General features: G+C 45.4%; 2 pseudogenes; both read right to left on the bottom strand.

Annotated features, from left to right (window-relative positions):
• Nucleotides 1-1,070: 1,070 nt before the first annotated feature.
• LOC118150988 (interferon omega-1-like) lies at nt 1,071-3,781 on the bottom strand (annotated as a pseudogene).
• A 3,700-nt stretch (nt 3,782-7,481) lies between these two features.
• Nucleotides 7,482-8,638, bottom strand: LOC100415112 (tubulin beta-4B chain pseudogene; annotated as a pseudogene).
• Between the last annotated feature and the right edge of the window lie 4,329 nt (nt 8,639-12,967).

Genomic DNA, 12,967 nt, shown 5'->3' with positions numbered 1-12,967 from the left:
CCTTATATTTCCTATGAAATCTGGAGAAAAGTGAGCACCCTAGGTAGGAGTTAGCTGAGGAAGATTTTTTTTCTATCATTGCCTTTCCACAGCAGCAAATTAGACAGTCACTTTTTTTAAAGAAGCTGTATGTAGCAACTGTCATATCATAGGGCCCCCCATAACAATAACCACTTTTCAAGGAAAATGGTGTAAACCAAGTATTGTTTTGTGTAAGCTTTTCTGGTTCTCATATCAAATCATTCTACTATAAAGACACATGCACATTTATGTTCATTGTAGTCCTGTATACAACAGCAAAGACCTGGAACCAACCCAAATGCCCATCAATGATAGACAAGACAAAGAAAATGTGGTACACATACACCATGGGATACTACACAGCCATAAAAAACGATGAGTTTGTGTCCTTTATAGGGACTTGGATGAATCTGAAAACCTTCATTTTCAGTGAACTGACACAAGAACAGAAAGCCAAACACTATATGTTCTCACTCATAGGTGGGTGTTGAACAATGAGAACACGTGGACTTAGGGAGAGGAGCATCACACACTGCGGGCAGTTGGGTGGGGTAGGGAGAGACATCGCGGGGTGGGGAAGGAGAGGAGGGTGGAGAGTGATAACATGGGGAGAAATGCCAAATATAGTATGCACCTAAAGTAAAATAAATAAATATTTTTAAAAATTCAAGAAGTTTTTTTGATAAGAACTTAATAAATAACCAAGTACAACATTTAATAAAATATAAACATGACTATGTTTTCTAATTTGAATACAATAGAAAGGTGATCAACTGTTATTTGAATAATATAAGTATAAATATTATAAGGTATAAAAATAAATATAAATTAGGAAGCAACAAATAATATCAGGGCTGTTACCTTTGGATCTGAGTGTTTTAAACTTATACTTGCTTAATAGACTCACAAAATATTTGCTGGATTTAACTTAAAAATGTAATGACTAAAACAGAAATAAAAGTCTTTTGAAGCATCTAAAGAGATGTGCTGGTATGATACGGCAGGTTAGTTAATGAGAATCATTTCAGGACAATACCAGGTCTTCACCCTTACTTCTTAGTTATTGCATGCACATTTGTTGATATACAGAAGGATCTCATGATTTCTACTTTGAGAGCTTCCCAGTCACAGTCACTCTATTTCTCATCTTCAGGTAGAGATGGATTCCCCAGAAATACCTCCTTAAAGTCAGTGCAGGGCTCCCAATCACTGCGGCAGATTCTCTCTCTCCTGTTGCCTGCACCAAGCAGGTATTTCAGCTGCTGATGAAGTGCAGCGTGGAGTTGGTCCCAGAGGGTTGTGTTCTAGGCAGCAGAGGAGTGCTGTGAGTGGAAGAGGCTGAAGATCTGCTGCAGCATCTCATGGAGGATATATATGGCCTGGATCTTCTGCAGCTGGATGCCATCCACCATCCCTTGGGGGAACCTGAAGTCTCTCCTGTCCTTGAGACACAAGAAAGGGGAGATTCTCCTCATTTGGCCCAGTAGCTCCAAGGTCTTCCTGCCTAGCAGGCAATGGTTCTGAAGCAGGTCACAGCCTAGAGAGCCAACAGAGCCAAGGTGCATAGCACAAGGACCACAAGTAGAGGGACCAGGAGGGCCAATGGGAAATGGGGGTGCTGCTGGCCTGGCTGGGTTGGGGTCTGAGTGAACCTTGGACCCTAGCTTCTCGGAAGACATTCTTTCTATGCATTGCTTTTAATACAGAACATATAGTTCTTATTTTCTGACCTTTTTCTGGACTTTCACTCTCACTTTTTCTTTTTGATTTTTGTTTTCTATATGGCCTAAACTATGTCATCTCTCTGAACTTTTGATCTTGACAACGTAAGATTAATTTTCCCAGTAAACTTCAGATATTCCAATACAAATGGATACTTATCAATTAAATGAGAAATGTCTTTAACATAAAGACTGAAATGTAGGAATATAAGTACAAACACACAGACACACACATCATTTTTTGTTGTTGTTTTTCATTTTTAAATATTGCTCTTTTCTGTTCCAGGGAAAAAGAAATTAGCTCTGATCCTAGGCTCTACTTTTACCTTTCCGTAAGAAGCTAGGCTCCCTGACCCTACAGGTCTCTGTATTTCGTTAGAGATTTACCAGAGTATCGGTGGCAAATAAGCTTTTAGAATCAATAAGTGGGCTATGTCCACTCTTATATTCATGGAGAGGCTAATGATTATTAGTGAATAAGTTTCTCCAGTGTTTCTTTTCCTTCTAAAATACTTTCATTCAGGTCCATGTGTTTGTACTTTACTGGGGCTGTCAGATCAGCATTAACATATACATTGCCCCTTCTTTCCACTATTTTCTTACTGGAGGTCTAAGTACTCCTTAGGCTGTGCCAAAACCTCCAAGAAGGGATCCTGGTTCTGTTTGGGTGCATACAGGCATGAAGAATCTAATCCCAAGATAATCATATTTTCCTAGCACCACCTCACTCACAAGGTAGTTATGACATCTACTAACCCTGTCCTATAGAGGAACAGTGTCCTCAGTCCAAACTCTTCTGACTCATTCACTAGGGGCAGGTTCTCCACATCCTGATGTCTTTAGAGCTCTTTACTAGAGAAGGACTTGTTTCTTTGCTGTCAGAAAAATACATTTCCCAAAACCCTTCCCCGTGCCGTAATAGTGTTTGAATGAACCCTAGCTCTCAGTGGTGAACCCTCCTCTCCTTACCCATGTCCTCAGGTATGAAAAGTTTCAAAAACCCTCAGATGCTGATAGCAGATATTCATTTTGTTTAAGGAGTGCAGAAGTTAACCAATTACAATAATTTTACCTTCAGTATTCAAATAATTTTTGTTCTGTCAGATATGGTTCTTACTAATCAGTACTTTTATTTGTTATACTTGAAGTTTCTGAGATGGCACAGGGAATACAGTGATGACATTGTCTCTAAGAAGCTTATGTGAGACAAAATAATGATTTTCTGTTTTTCATCCAGTCAGTGTGATTCTATGATTGTCCTTTGCTCCCCTCTCTCACTTGGACAATGCATGGCTGTGAGGCCTAGGCTATTCTGTCAAGGAGAAATAGCCTACCTTCCTTTGCCTGTTTGTGATTGTTCATTTTATATTTTGTATCTTCTTCTCACATAGTATTTAAGTGGCAAAGTTTGTTTTGCTGCTCTTGAATTATGTTCTAATTCATGATGAAGAAATATAAATAAGAAAAGAAAGACAAGAGGGCTGCAATGTTTTTTGCTGTAATTCTCAAGATTTAAGATTTTTGTATTTCATTTTAACTTTCCTAGAAAGAAAAGTGGATTGTCATTTGTAAACAAATTAAAAAAAAAAAAAAAACAAGTGTGTCTGGTTGTACTTTAGTTCCTCTGCCACCGTCTCCAGCTGGAGATGTTCTGAGACCACACACATCTCCACCCGAGTGTAATCTGATACCTGTAGCACCTTCTTCAGCTAATGACTTTCTGAGACCACAGGTAACTCCACCACGTAAGTGTTTTCTGGGACCTCAACCTCCTATTTCACTCAGGTGCCCTCTGGGACTTCAACCACCTACTTCACTTGAGTGTCCTGTGCCACCTCAACCATCTTCTCCAAGAGAAGATTCTCTGAGACCACAGTCACCTCTTCCAGTCAATTGCTTTCTGGTATCTCCACCATCTTCTCCAGCTGGTGATCTTCTGGAAGTGCAGACACCTCCAGAAATTGAGTATTCTCTGGGACCTCCTTCATGTCTTCCAGCTGTTTGTTTTGTGGGACGTCCACCAGCTCCTCCAGCTGCATCTCCTATGGTACTTTATCCACCTCATCCAGCTGTCTGTCCTGAGGTACCACCTCTTCCTACTATCTGTCCTGGGGGACCCCATACAACTCATTCAGGTGTCTGTCCTGTGGAACCCCATCCACCTCATTCAGGTGTCTGTCCTGGGGGACCTCATCTACCTCAGCCAGGTTTCTGTCCTGTGGGACCACGTCAACCTCACCCGTCTGTCTGTCCTGGAGAACCCCTACCACCTCATTGGCCTGTCTGTCCTGGGGCACCCCATTCACCTCATCCAGGTGTTGGTCCTGGGGGACCCCAACCACCTCATCCAGGTGTCTGTCCTGGGGGATCCCATCCACCTCATCTAGGTGTCTGTCCTGGGGGATCCCCTTCATCTCATTTAGGTGTCTGTCCTGGGGGACCCCATCCACCTCATCGAGGTGTCTGTCCTGGGGGATCCCATTCACCTCATCAAGGTGTCTGTCCTGGGGGAGGGACCCCATGCACCTCATCCAGGTGTCTGTCCTGGGGGACCCCATCCACCTCATCTACCTGTTTGACCTGGGGGACCCCATCCACCTCATCCAGGTATCTGTCCTGGGGGACCCCATTCACCTCATCCAGGTGTCTGTCCTGGGGGACCCCATCCACCTCATCCAGGTGTCTGTCCTGGGGGACCCCATTCACCTCATCCAGGTGTCTGTCCTGGGGGACCCCATTCACCTCATCCACCTGTCTGTCCTGGGTCACCCCAATCACCTCATCCAGGTGTCTGTCCTGGGGGACCCCATCCACCTCATCCAGGTGTCTGTCCTGGGGGACCCCATTCACCTCATCCAGGCATCTGTCCTGGGTCACCCCAATCACCTCATCCAGGTGTCTGTCCTGGGGGACCCCATCCACCTGATCCAACTGTCTCTCTTGGGAGACCTTATCTACCTCATCCAGCTCTCTGTCCTGGGGGACCTCATCTTCTTCCTCCAGTAATGTGGCCTCTGGGACCTCAGCCTACTTCTCCACTTAATGGCCACTGGAACCTCGGCCACCGTCTCTACCTTGGTGGCCTCTGGCCCCTTAGCTACTATCTTCACATGAGTGGCCTCTGGAACCTCAGCCACCTTCTCTACCTTGGTGGCCTCCCTTAGCTATCACCTTCACATGAGTCTCCTCTAGTACCTAAATAATCTATTCATGACCTCTCAGCCCTCAGCCAACTCTTTCACCTAGGTCTTCTCTAGTACTTCAGCCAACTTCACTTGGCTGACCCGCTGTCTCAGCCGACACGCAACCTTCACCTAAGTGTCCTCTCAGACTTCAGCCCCCTCCTCTAGTCACATGGCCTCTGAGACCTCAACCAACACCTCTAAATGCATCACTTGATATGTTGATTTGAATAGTATAATGTAATTTGTAAAAAAATAATTTATCTCTTCCTTTTTTGAGTGAGTAAAAAGAAACGTCACAGATGGTACTGCAGGGCTTTGCAGTACAAGAGTAACACTGGCTGAGGTCCTGGTCACTTTTCTCAAGTTTCTGAGAGTACACAGTTGGTGGCATTATTTCCTCATCATGAGTTTGGCAGCAGGTATCTCTTGCAGATAAAGACAGATTTTTATTTTTTGTGGGGACAGAGTCCCACTGTGTCACCCAGGCTCGAGTGCAGTGGTGTAATCCTGGCTCAGTGCAACCTCCATCTCCAGGGTTCAGATAATCCTCCCACCTTAGCCTCTAGAGGAGCAGTGGGGACTACAGTCATGCAACATCATGTTTGGCTGTTTTTTATTTATTTATTTATTTATTTCTGAGACAGAGTCTCACTCTTTCACCAGGCTGTAGTGCAGTGGTGCCATCTCGGCTCACTGCAACCTCCACCTCTTAGGTTCAAGCGATTCTCCTGCCTCCCAAGAATCTGGGACTACAGGTGCATGTCACCATGCCCAACTAATTTGTTATATTTTTAGTAGAGACAGGGCTTCACCCTGTTGGCCAGGACAGTCTTGATCTGTTGATCTCCTGATCTGTCTGCCTTGGCCTCCCAAAGTTCTGGGATTACATGCATGAGCCACAGTGCCAGGCACTTTTTTTTTTTTTTTTTGAGATGGAGTCTTGCTTTGTCACCCAGGCTGGAGTGCAGTGGTGTAATCTCAGATCTCAGCTCACTGCAACCTCCACCTCCCAGGTTGAAATGATTCTTCTGCCTCAGCCTCCTGCAAAGCTGAGACTACAGGTGCATACCACCACATCTAGCTAATTTTTGTATTTTTAGTAAAGACAGGGTTTCAGCATATTGGCCAGGCCTGTCTTGAACTCCTGACCTCAGGTGATCCACCCACCTCGGCCTCCCAAAGTGCTGGGATTACAGGTGTGAGCCACCATGCCCATCTCTCTCTCTCTTTTTTTTTTTTTATTTAACTTTTTGAAGAGACTGTGTTTCACCATGTTGCCCAGGCTGGTCTCAAGCTCCTGTACTCATGCCATCTGCCAGCTTAGGCCTTCCAAAGTGCTGAGACTACAGGCATGAGCCTCCAGCCCAGCCAGAGATTGTTTATAGCAGCCAGAAATAGCAGTTTTGCAGGCACGTATAGAACCTGGGCCATATGGCCATCTCTGAGGGATGAGCCCTGTCCCTGACTTGCAGTGTGTCCTATGTCCTCCAGCAAAGAGATTCATACCAAAGGGCACAGAGCTTGTGACCACCCACAATGGAAGCACAAGTGAAGGGACCCAGGGTGCAAAAGAAAGAGACTGAATCTCCTGGGAATAAACAGAAGGTTGTGCAAGAGAAGGCTGAAGCGGGTTGGTGTCACTTGGGGGTTTGTGTAACTCAGGTGGAACTGGAAGGCTCCTGGCTGGGCAAGCAGTGTGAGCAGGAGCATGGAGGCTGAGTGAGGGCCCCAGAGAGCTGCTGTGGGAGAGCTCAGATGGCTGGGTGTGCACAGGGAATTATGCCCTCTGGACTTCCACATTGCCCTACTGCTCTTAGTCCATTATCTGTAGAAATGGTGATTCTTTCCCTGAGTGTGTAAAGACTGTGGATCAGTGTGAATGAAAGCCTAGAGCTCTGGGAAATTTAACTTGGTTCTGTCAGGGGACCCTGTCTCCGCTAGTTTTTCTGGCTGCAGGAGACTAACAATGAGAATGGGTCTGGTTTACCGGAGCTATGGCCTTGGTCTTCAAAATCAGGCTGACTCTGGCAGGGAACTTAAGGCCAATCCTGAGCTGTTCTGGCATCATCTTATCCCAAGCAACCTCTCTATCCCCCTGTGACTCCCAGCTTTGCCTCTCCCAAACTTGGCCTGCAAAATCCTCCCCCTTCACTGTGTCCCTGCTGCCTGAGCCCAGACACCAATTCTCAGTGGGGCTCAGAGCCCCAGCTTTCTCAGAAATGAGCTGGGACTGATGTGATTATGGTCAGGGTAGGGACAAAGAGATCAAGCCCATAAGGAAAGCATCTTGCAAAATAGCTGCTAAAAGGGAGAACCTCATCCCTCCCACTGGTTAAATGAAAATATTCCCACTCAGAAGATCAGCAAAAGATGTTCTTTGAAGTTTACTAACCTTAGGGTATAACAGCTCAGGCCCCTGGGATTTCCAATCTCTGTTTCAAAAGATAAGGGATAGCTTCTGTCTCCAAGATTAAAATTCAGATTCTTATGAGATGAAGAAATTATAGAAATGTATACACAGTTAAACTCTGAGATCTGTATCAGTGATCTGTAGTTAATTATTCTTCATGACATACAGACACATATGCAGCCAGACATGGAAGTATTCAGTAGGGGCACAGGTATTTTATAGAAGACAAAATGTATACTGGACAAAAAAAGATGACATGGAAATAAACCAAAACAAATGTTTTTTTTCACTATGAAAATGCTTTAATAATGGTGTCTGTATAGCATGGGATGTGGACAGGGAAAACAGCAAGTGCACACACAGAGGCACAGGCCAGAGGACAGGCTGGGAGTGAATAAAGAGTTCATACCACTTCCCTGCTTTCTCAGTGACTGGAGGCCCTAGGCCACCTCCTCCTCAAACTTGCCCTCCTCCTTGGCTGTGGCATCCTGGTACTGTTGGTATTTGAACACCAGGTAATTAATATTGCTCTTGGCCTTGGTGAACTCCATCTTGTCCAGGCCCTCTCCCATGTAGCAGTGCAGGAAGGTCTTGTGCAGAAACATGGCTGTGAACTGCTCTAAGATGCACTAGAACAGCTCCTGGATGGCCCTGCTGTTGCTAGTGAAGTTGGACATTTGTAGCCCTCGGGTGGGATGTCACAGCCGGTCACTTTCTCATTGTTGGGGATCCACTCAACAAAGTAGCTGTTCTTCTTGTTTTGGACATTAAGCATTTGTTCATCCACCTCCTTCATGGACATGTGGCTTCTGAACACAGCAGCCACCATCAGGTAGCGGCCATCATGTTCTTGGCATCCAACATCTGCTGGGTGAGCTCAGACATTGTCAAGGCCTGGGACTGCTGGCTTCCCTGGCTGGTCAGTGGGGCAAAGCGGGGCATGAATAAGTGCTGGTGGGGGAACGAGGCCATATTCACGGCCAGTTTCTGCAGGTCAGAATTGAGCTGGCCTGGGAAGCACACCCAGGTAGTGACCCCACTCATGGTGGCAGACACCAGGTGGTTCAGTTCACCATAGGTGGGCGTAGCAGCTTTAGGGTTCTGAAGCAGATGTCATAGAGAGCTTCATCATCAATGCAGTAGGTCTCATCTGTTTTTCCTACAAGCTGGTGGATGGGGAGGGTGGCATTGTAGGGCTCCACAACCGTGTCTGACACCTTGGGTGAGGGCACCCCAGTGAATGTATTCATGATCCTGTCTGGGTACTCCTCCCGGATCTTGTTGATGAAGAGGGTACCCATCCTTGACCCAGTCCCCCCACCCAGGGGGGCCTGGCCACTTTGCTGCTTTATTTTGTTTTTTAATATACTTCTGGATTCAATATGCTATTTCTTAATTTTATGTTCAGATATCTTTGTGTTAGCTACTATATACCTAACAAATGTTTTCTTTTATTTATTTAAAATGTTTAGATTAATAGAGAGCTGGGCGAGGTGGCTCATGCCTGTAATCCCAACACTTTGGGAGGCTGAGGTGGGTGGATCACGAGGTCAGGAGTTCGAGACCAGCCTGACCAACATGGTGAAACCACGTCTCTACTAAAAATACAAAAATTGACTGAGTGTGGTGGCACACGCCTGTAATCCCAACTACTCAGGAGGCTGAGACAGGAGAATCACTTCTGCCGGGGAGGTGGAGGTTGCAGTGAGCCAGGATTGTGCCTTCAGAGCTGTTGGGATCAAATATAAACACTCTCTGGCTCCTTCTACGCTCTGTTGGGCCTCGCAAGTGGGTTAGGAAAGGCTGTTCCAAGAGTGGGTATGCCAAGCATTGATGAAAGGGAAGGCAGGATAAAGGAAAAGTTGAACAAATTAAATCCTAGGTTAATTTAGAGTTATTCTGAGTTCTATGAAATCAGTTCAAGTTTCAGTAAGCAGTAACCCTCTTGACAAAAATAATAATAATAATAATAAAGGAAAGAAATCATCCCAAATTCTGATGTTGATGATAATGCACAACTATTTGCTTTTACCCCTTCCACGAAGAAATGAAACAATTTGGGACGACATCCCAGGAGATTCAGGAAAAACAAGGCATGGTAAGTGCTGTGGTTTGAATGCCCCCTCCAAAACTCATGTTGAAATTTGCCATTCTGATGGCATTAAGAGCTGAGACCTGGCCGGGCACGGTGGCTCAGTTCTGTAATCTCAGTGCTTTGGAAGGTCAAGGCAGGTGGATCATCTGAGGTCAGGAATTCAAGAACAGCCTGGCCAACATGGTGAAACCCTGTCTCTACTAGAAACACAAAAATTACCTGGGCGTGGTCTCAGGCACCTGTAATCCCAGCCACTTGGATGGCTGAGGCAGCAGAATCACCTGAATCCTGGAGGCGGAGTTTGCAGTTGGCCGAGATTGCTCTATTTCACTCCAGCCTGGGCAACAAGAGCAAAACTCCTTCAAAAAGAAAAGGAAAGGAAAGAAAAGAAGAAAAGAAAAGAAAGGGGAAAGGCAAAGGGGAAAGGGAAGAAAGAATAAGAGGTTGGGCCTGTAAGAGTTGATTAGGTCATGAGGCCTCTGCCCTCATGAAGGGATGAATGTTGGTAACTAGAGAGTAGGTTGGGTTACCTAGGGAGTGTGCTTCTGATAAAAGGATAAGTTCAGTTTCCATCCACTTTCTGTGTCCTGTGTGCGCTTTCCCCTCTGCTATGGTATGGCACTGCAAGAAGGCCATCACAAGTTGTGGCCCCTTGATCCCCTCAGCGTCCAGAACCGTGAGCCAAATAAACTTCTATTTTTTTTTTTGGAAGGGCAGGGTGAAGTCTTGCTCTGTTGCCCAGGCTGAAGTGCAGTGGCTCAATCTCTGCTGATTGCAACCTCCTCCTCCCAGCTTCAAGCAATTCTCCTGCCTCAGACTCCTGAGTAGCTGAGATTACGGGTGTGTGCCAGCATACCCAGCTAATTTTTGTATTTTTAGTAGAGATGGGGTTTCACCATGTTGGTCAGGCTGTCTTGAACTTCTGACCTCGTGATACACCTGCCTCAGCCTTTCAAAGTGCTGAGACTGCAGGCATGAGCCACTGCACTCAGCCTTAAACTTCTTTTTTTTTTTTTTGAGACAGAGTTTCGCTCTTATTACCCAGGCTGGAGTGCAATGGTGTGATCTTGGCTCACCGCAACCTCCGCCTCCTGGGATCAGGCAATTCTCCTGCCTCAGCCTCCCAAGTAGCTGGGATTACAGGCACACGCCACCATGCCCAGCTAAGTTTTTGTATTTTTAGTAGAGATGGGGTTTCACCATGTTGACCAGGATGGTCTCGATCTCTTGACCTAGTGATCCACCCGCCTCGGCCTCCCAAAGTGCTGGGATTACAGGTGTGAGCCACCGCGCCCGGCCTAAACTTCTATTCTTTATAAACCACCTAGTACATGGTATCTGTTATAGCAGCAGAATACAAAAAAGTGTTTAGATGTTTTAATCTTATTTAATAAAGATGACCTGAGTCACAGTTAGAAGACATTCTTCCTTCTCAGGATCCTAAAACTGCCCTATAATCAGTAGAAAAGGAGACACCCAAGATTTTTGTTTCCACCTTTATTCAGGCCCCACTGAAGGGCCTTCTGAGGTGTTGGGGTCAAATATATACACCCTGGCTCCTCCTATGCTCTGTTGGGCCTAGCAAGTGGGTTAGGAAAGACTGTTCCAAGAGTGGGAATGTCAAGCAACAAAAGTATGTCCTGGCCCGGCACAGTGGCTCCAGCCTGTAATTCCGGCACTCTGGGAGGCCAAGGTGGGCAGACCACCTGAGGTCAGGAGTTCGAGACCAGCCTGGCCTACATGGTGAAACCCCATCTTTACTAAAATACAAAAATTAGCTGGGTATGGTAGCATGCCCCTGTAATCCCAGCTACTTGGGAAGCTGACACAGGAGACTCGCCTAAACCCAGGAGATGGAGGTTTCAGTGAGATGAGATCATATCACTGTATACCACTCCAGCCTGAGCAAGAGAGTGAGACTCCATCTCAAAAAAAAAAAAAAAAAGGAGGCAGGGCATGGTGGCTTGGCCACGTGTGGTGGCTCACCCCTCTAATCCCAGCACTTTGGGAAGCAGGGGCAGATGGATTGTTTGAACTTAGAAGTTTGAGGCCAGCTTGGGTAAGCAACATGGTGGTTGCCCATCTCTGCAAAAAAGAGAAAAATTAGCTGGGCTTGGTGGCACATGACTGTAGTCCCAGCTACTTAGGAGGCTGAGGTGGAATGATCGCTTGAGATCGGGAGGCAGAGATTGCAGTTAGTTGAGATTGCCCCACTGCACTCCAGCCTGGGTGACAACAGAGCATGTCTCAAAAAAAAAAATATGTACAGAAGAGAGAGTTCAGAAACAAATAAAAAAATATAAAGGGGAGTGCTTTGGGGTGTGGGATATTCTGTATCCTTACTGTTGTGCTACTGTCACAATTACATACGTTTGACAAAAACTCATTGTACACTTAAAATGGGTATATACTATTCTATGAAAATTATACTGTAATAAATTTTTTTCACTTTCTAAAAAGACTTCTTAAGAAATCAAAATAGTTGTAGGAACTAATTTACTTTCCTAAACCCATAACATATCACATAGATAAAAATAGGTTCAGAAAGTAAAAATAAGCTCAGCTTGAGAAAGTGAAAAAATCTGCCCTGCCATTTATCTGACTGGAGTTTATAAGTCAATGTCATTCATGATACTATTCTGCCACGCAAAGCATTGTGAACATTTTGCTGTATATTATCACCCTTTATTTTGTTTGTTTGTTTTTGTTTGTGAGTTTGCTTTTGAGACCTAGTCTGGCTTTGTTGCTGGAGTACAGTATTGCAATCTTGGATCACTGCAACCTCTGCCTTCTCAGTAGATGGGACTACAGGTGCCTGCTGCCATGCCTGGCTAATTTTTGTTATTTTTAATAGAGACAGGGTTTCACCATGTTGGTCAGGCTGGTCTCAAATTCCTGACCTCAAGCAATCCACCTGTCTGGCCTCCCAAAAATCTCATGCTGAGATTACAGACATGAGCCACTGCACCCGGATCATACGGCTTTTTCAGTGAATAGTGTTCCTTTTTTAAAAAAAAAAAAAATCAACTTAGTCATCTTTTTCAGATTTTCCTTATGAACTGACTTGTATAAAGAAAAATGCAGGCCAGGCATAGTGGCTCATGCCTGTAGAGGTTCGGAGTTGGAGACTAGCCTGGCTAACATGGTGAAACCCTGTCTCTACTAAAAATACAAAAAGATTAGCCAGCAGTGGTCATGCATGCCTGTAATCCCAGCTACTCCAGAGGCTGAGGAAGGAGAATTGTTTGTACCTGGGAGGCAGAGGTTGCGGTGAGCTCAGATCATGCCACTGCCCTCCAGCCTGGGAGACAGAGCAAGACTTCATTTCGGGTTGCAGGGGCAAAAAAAAAAGTAAGGAACTTTTTTTTTTTTTCGAGACAGAGTTTCGCTCTTGTTACCCAGGCTGGAGTGCAATGACCAGATCTCCCCTCACTGCAACTCTGCCTCCTGGGTTCAAGCAATTCTCCTGCTTCAGCCTCCTGAGTAGCTGGGATTAAAGGCACATGTTACCAACGCGGCTAATATTTTGTGTTTT

Source organism: Callithrix jacchus, chromosome 1 (genome assembly GCF_049354715.1).
Source record: "Callithrix jacchus isolate 240 chromosome 1, calJac240_pri, whole genome shotgun sequence".
NCBI classification, from domain to species: Eukaryota; Metazoa; Chordata; class Mammalia; order Primates; family Cebidae; genus Callithrix; species Callithrix jacchus.
This window is presented reverse-complemented; position numbering and strand designations above follow the sequence as displayed.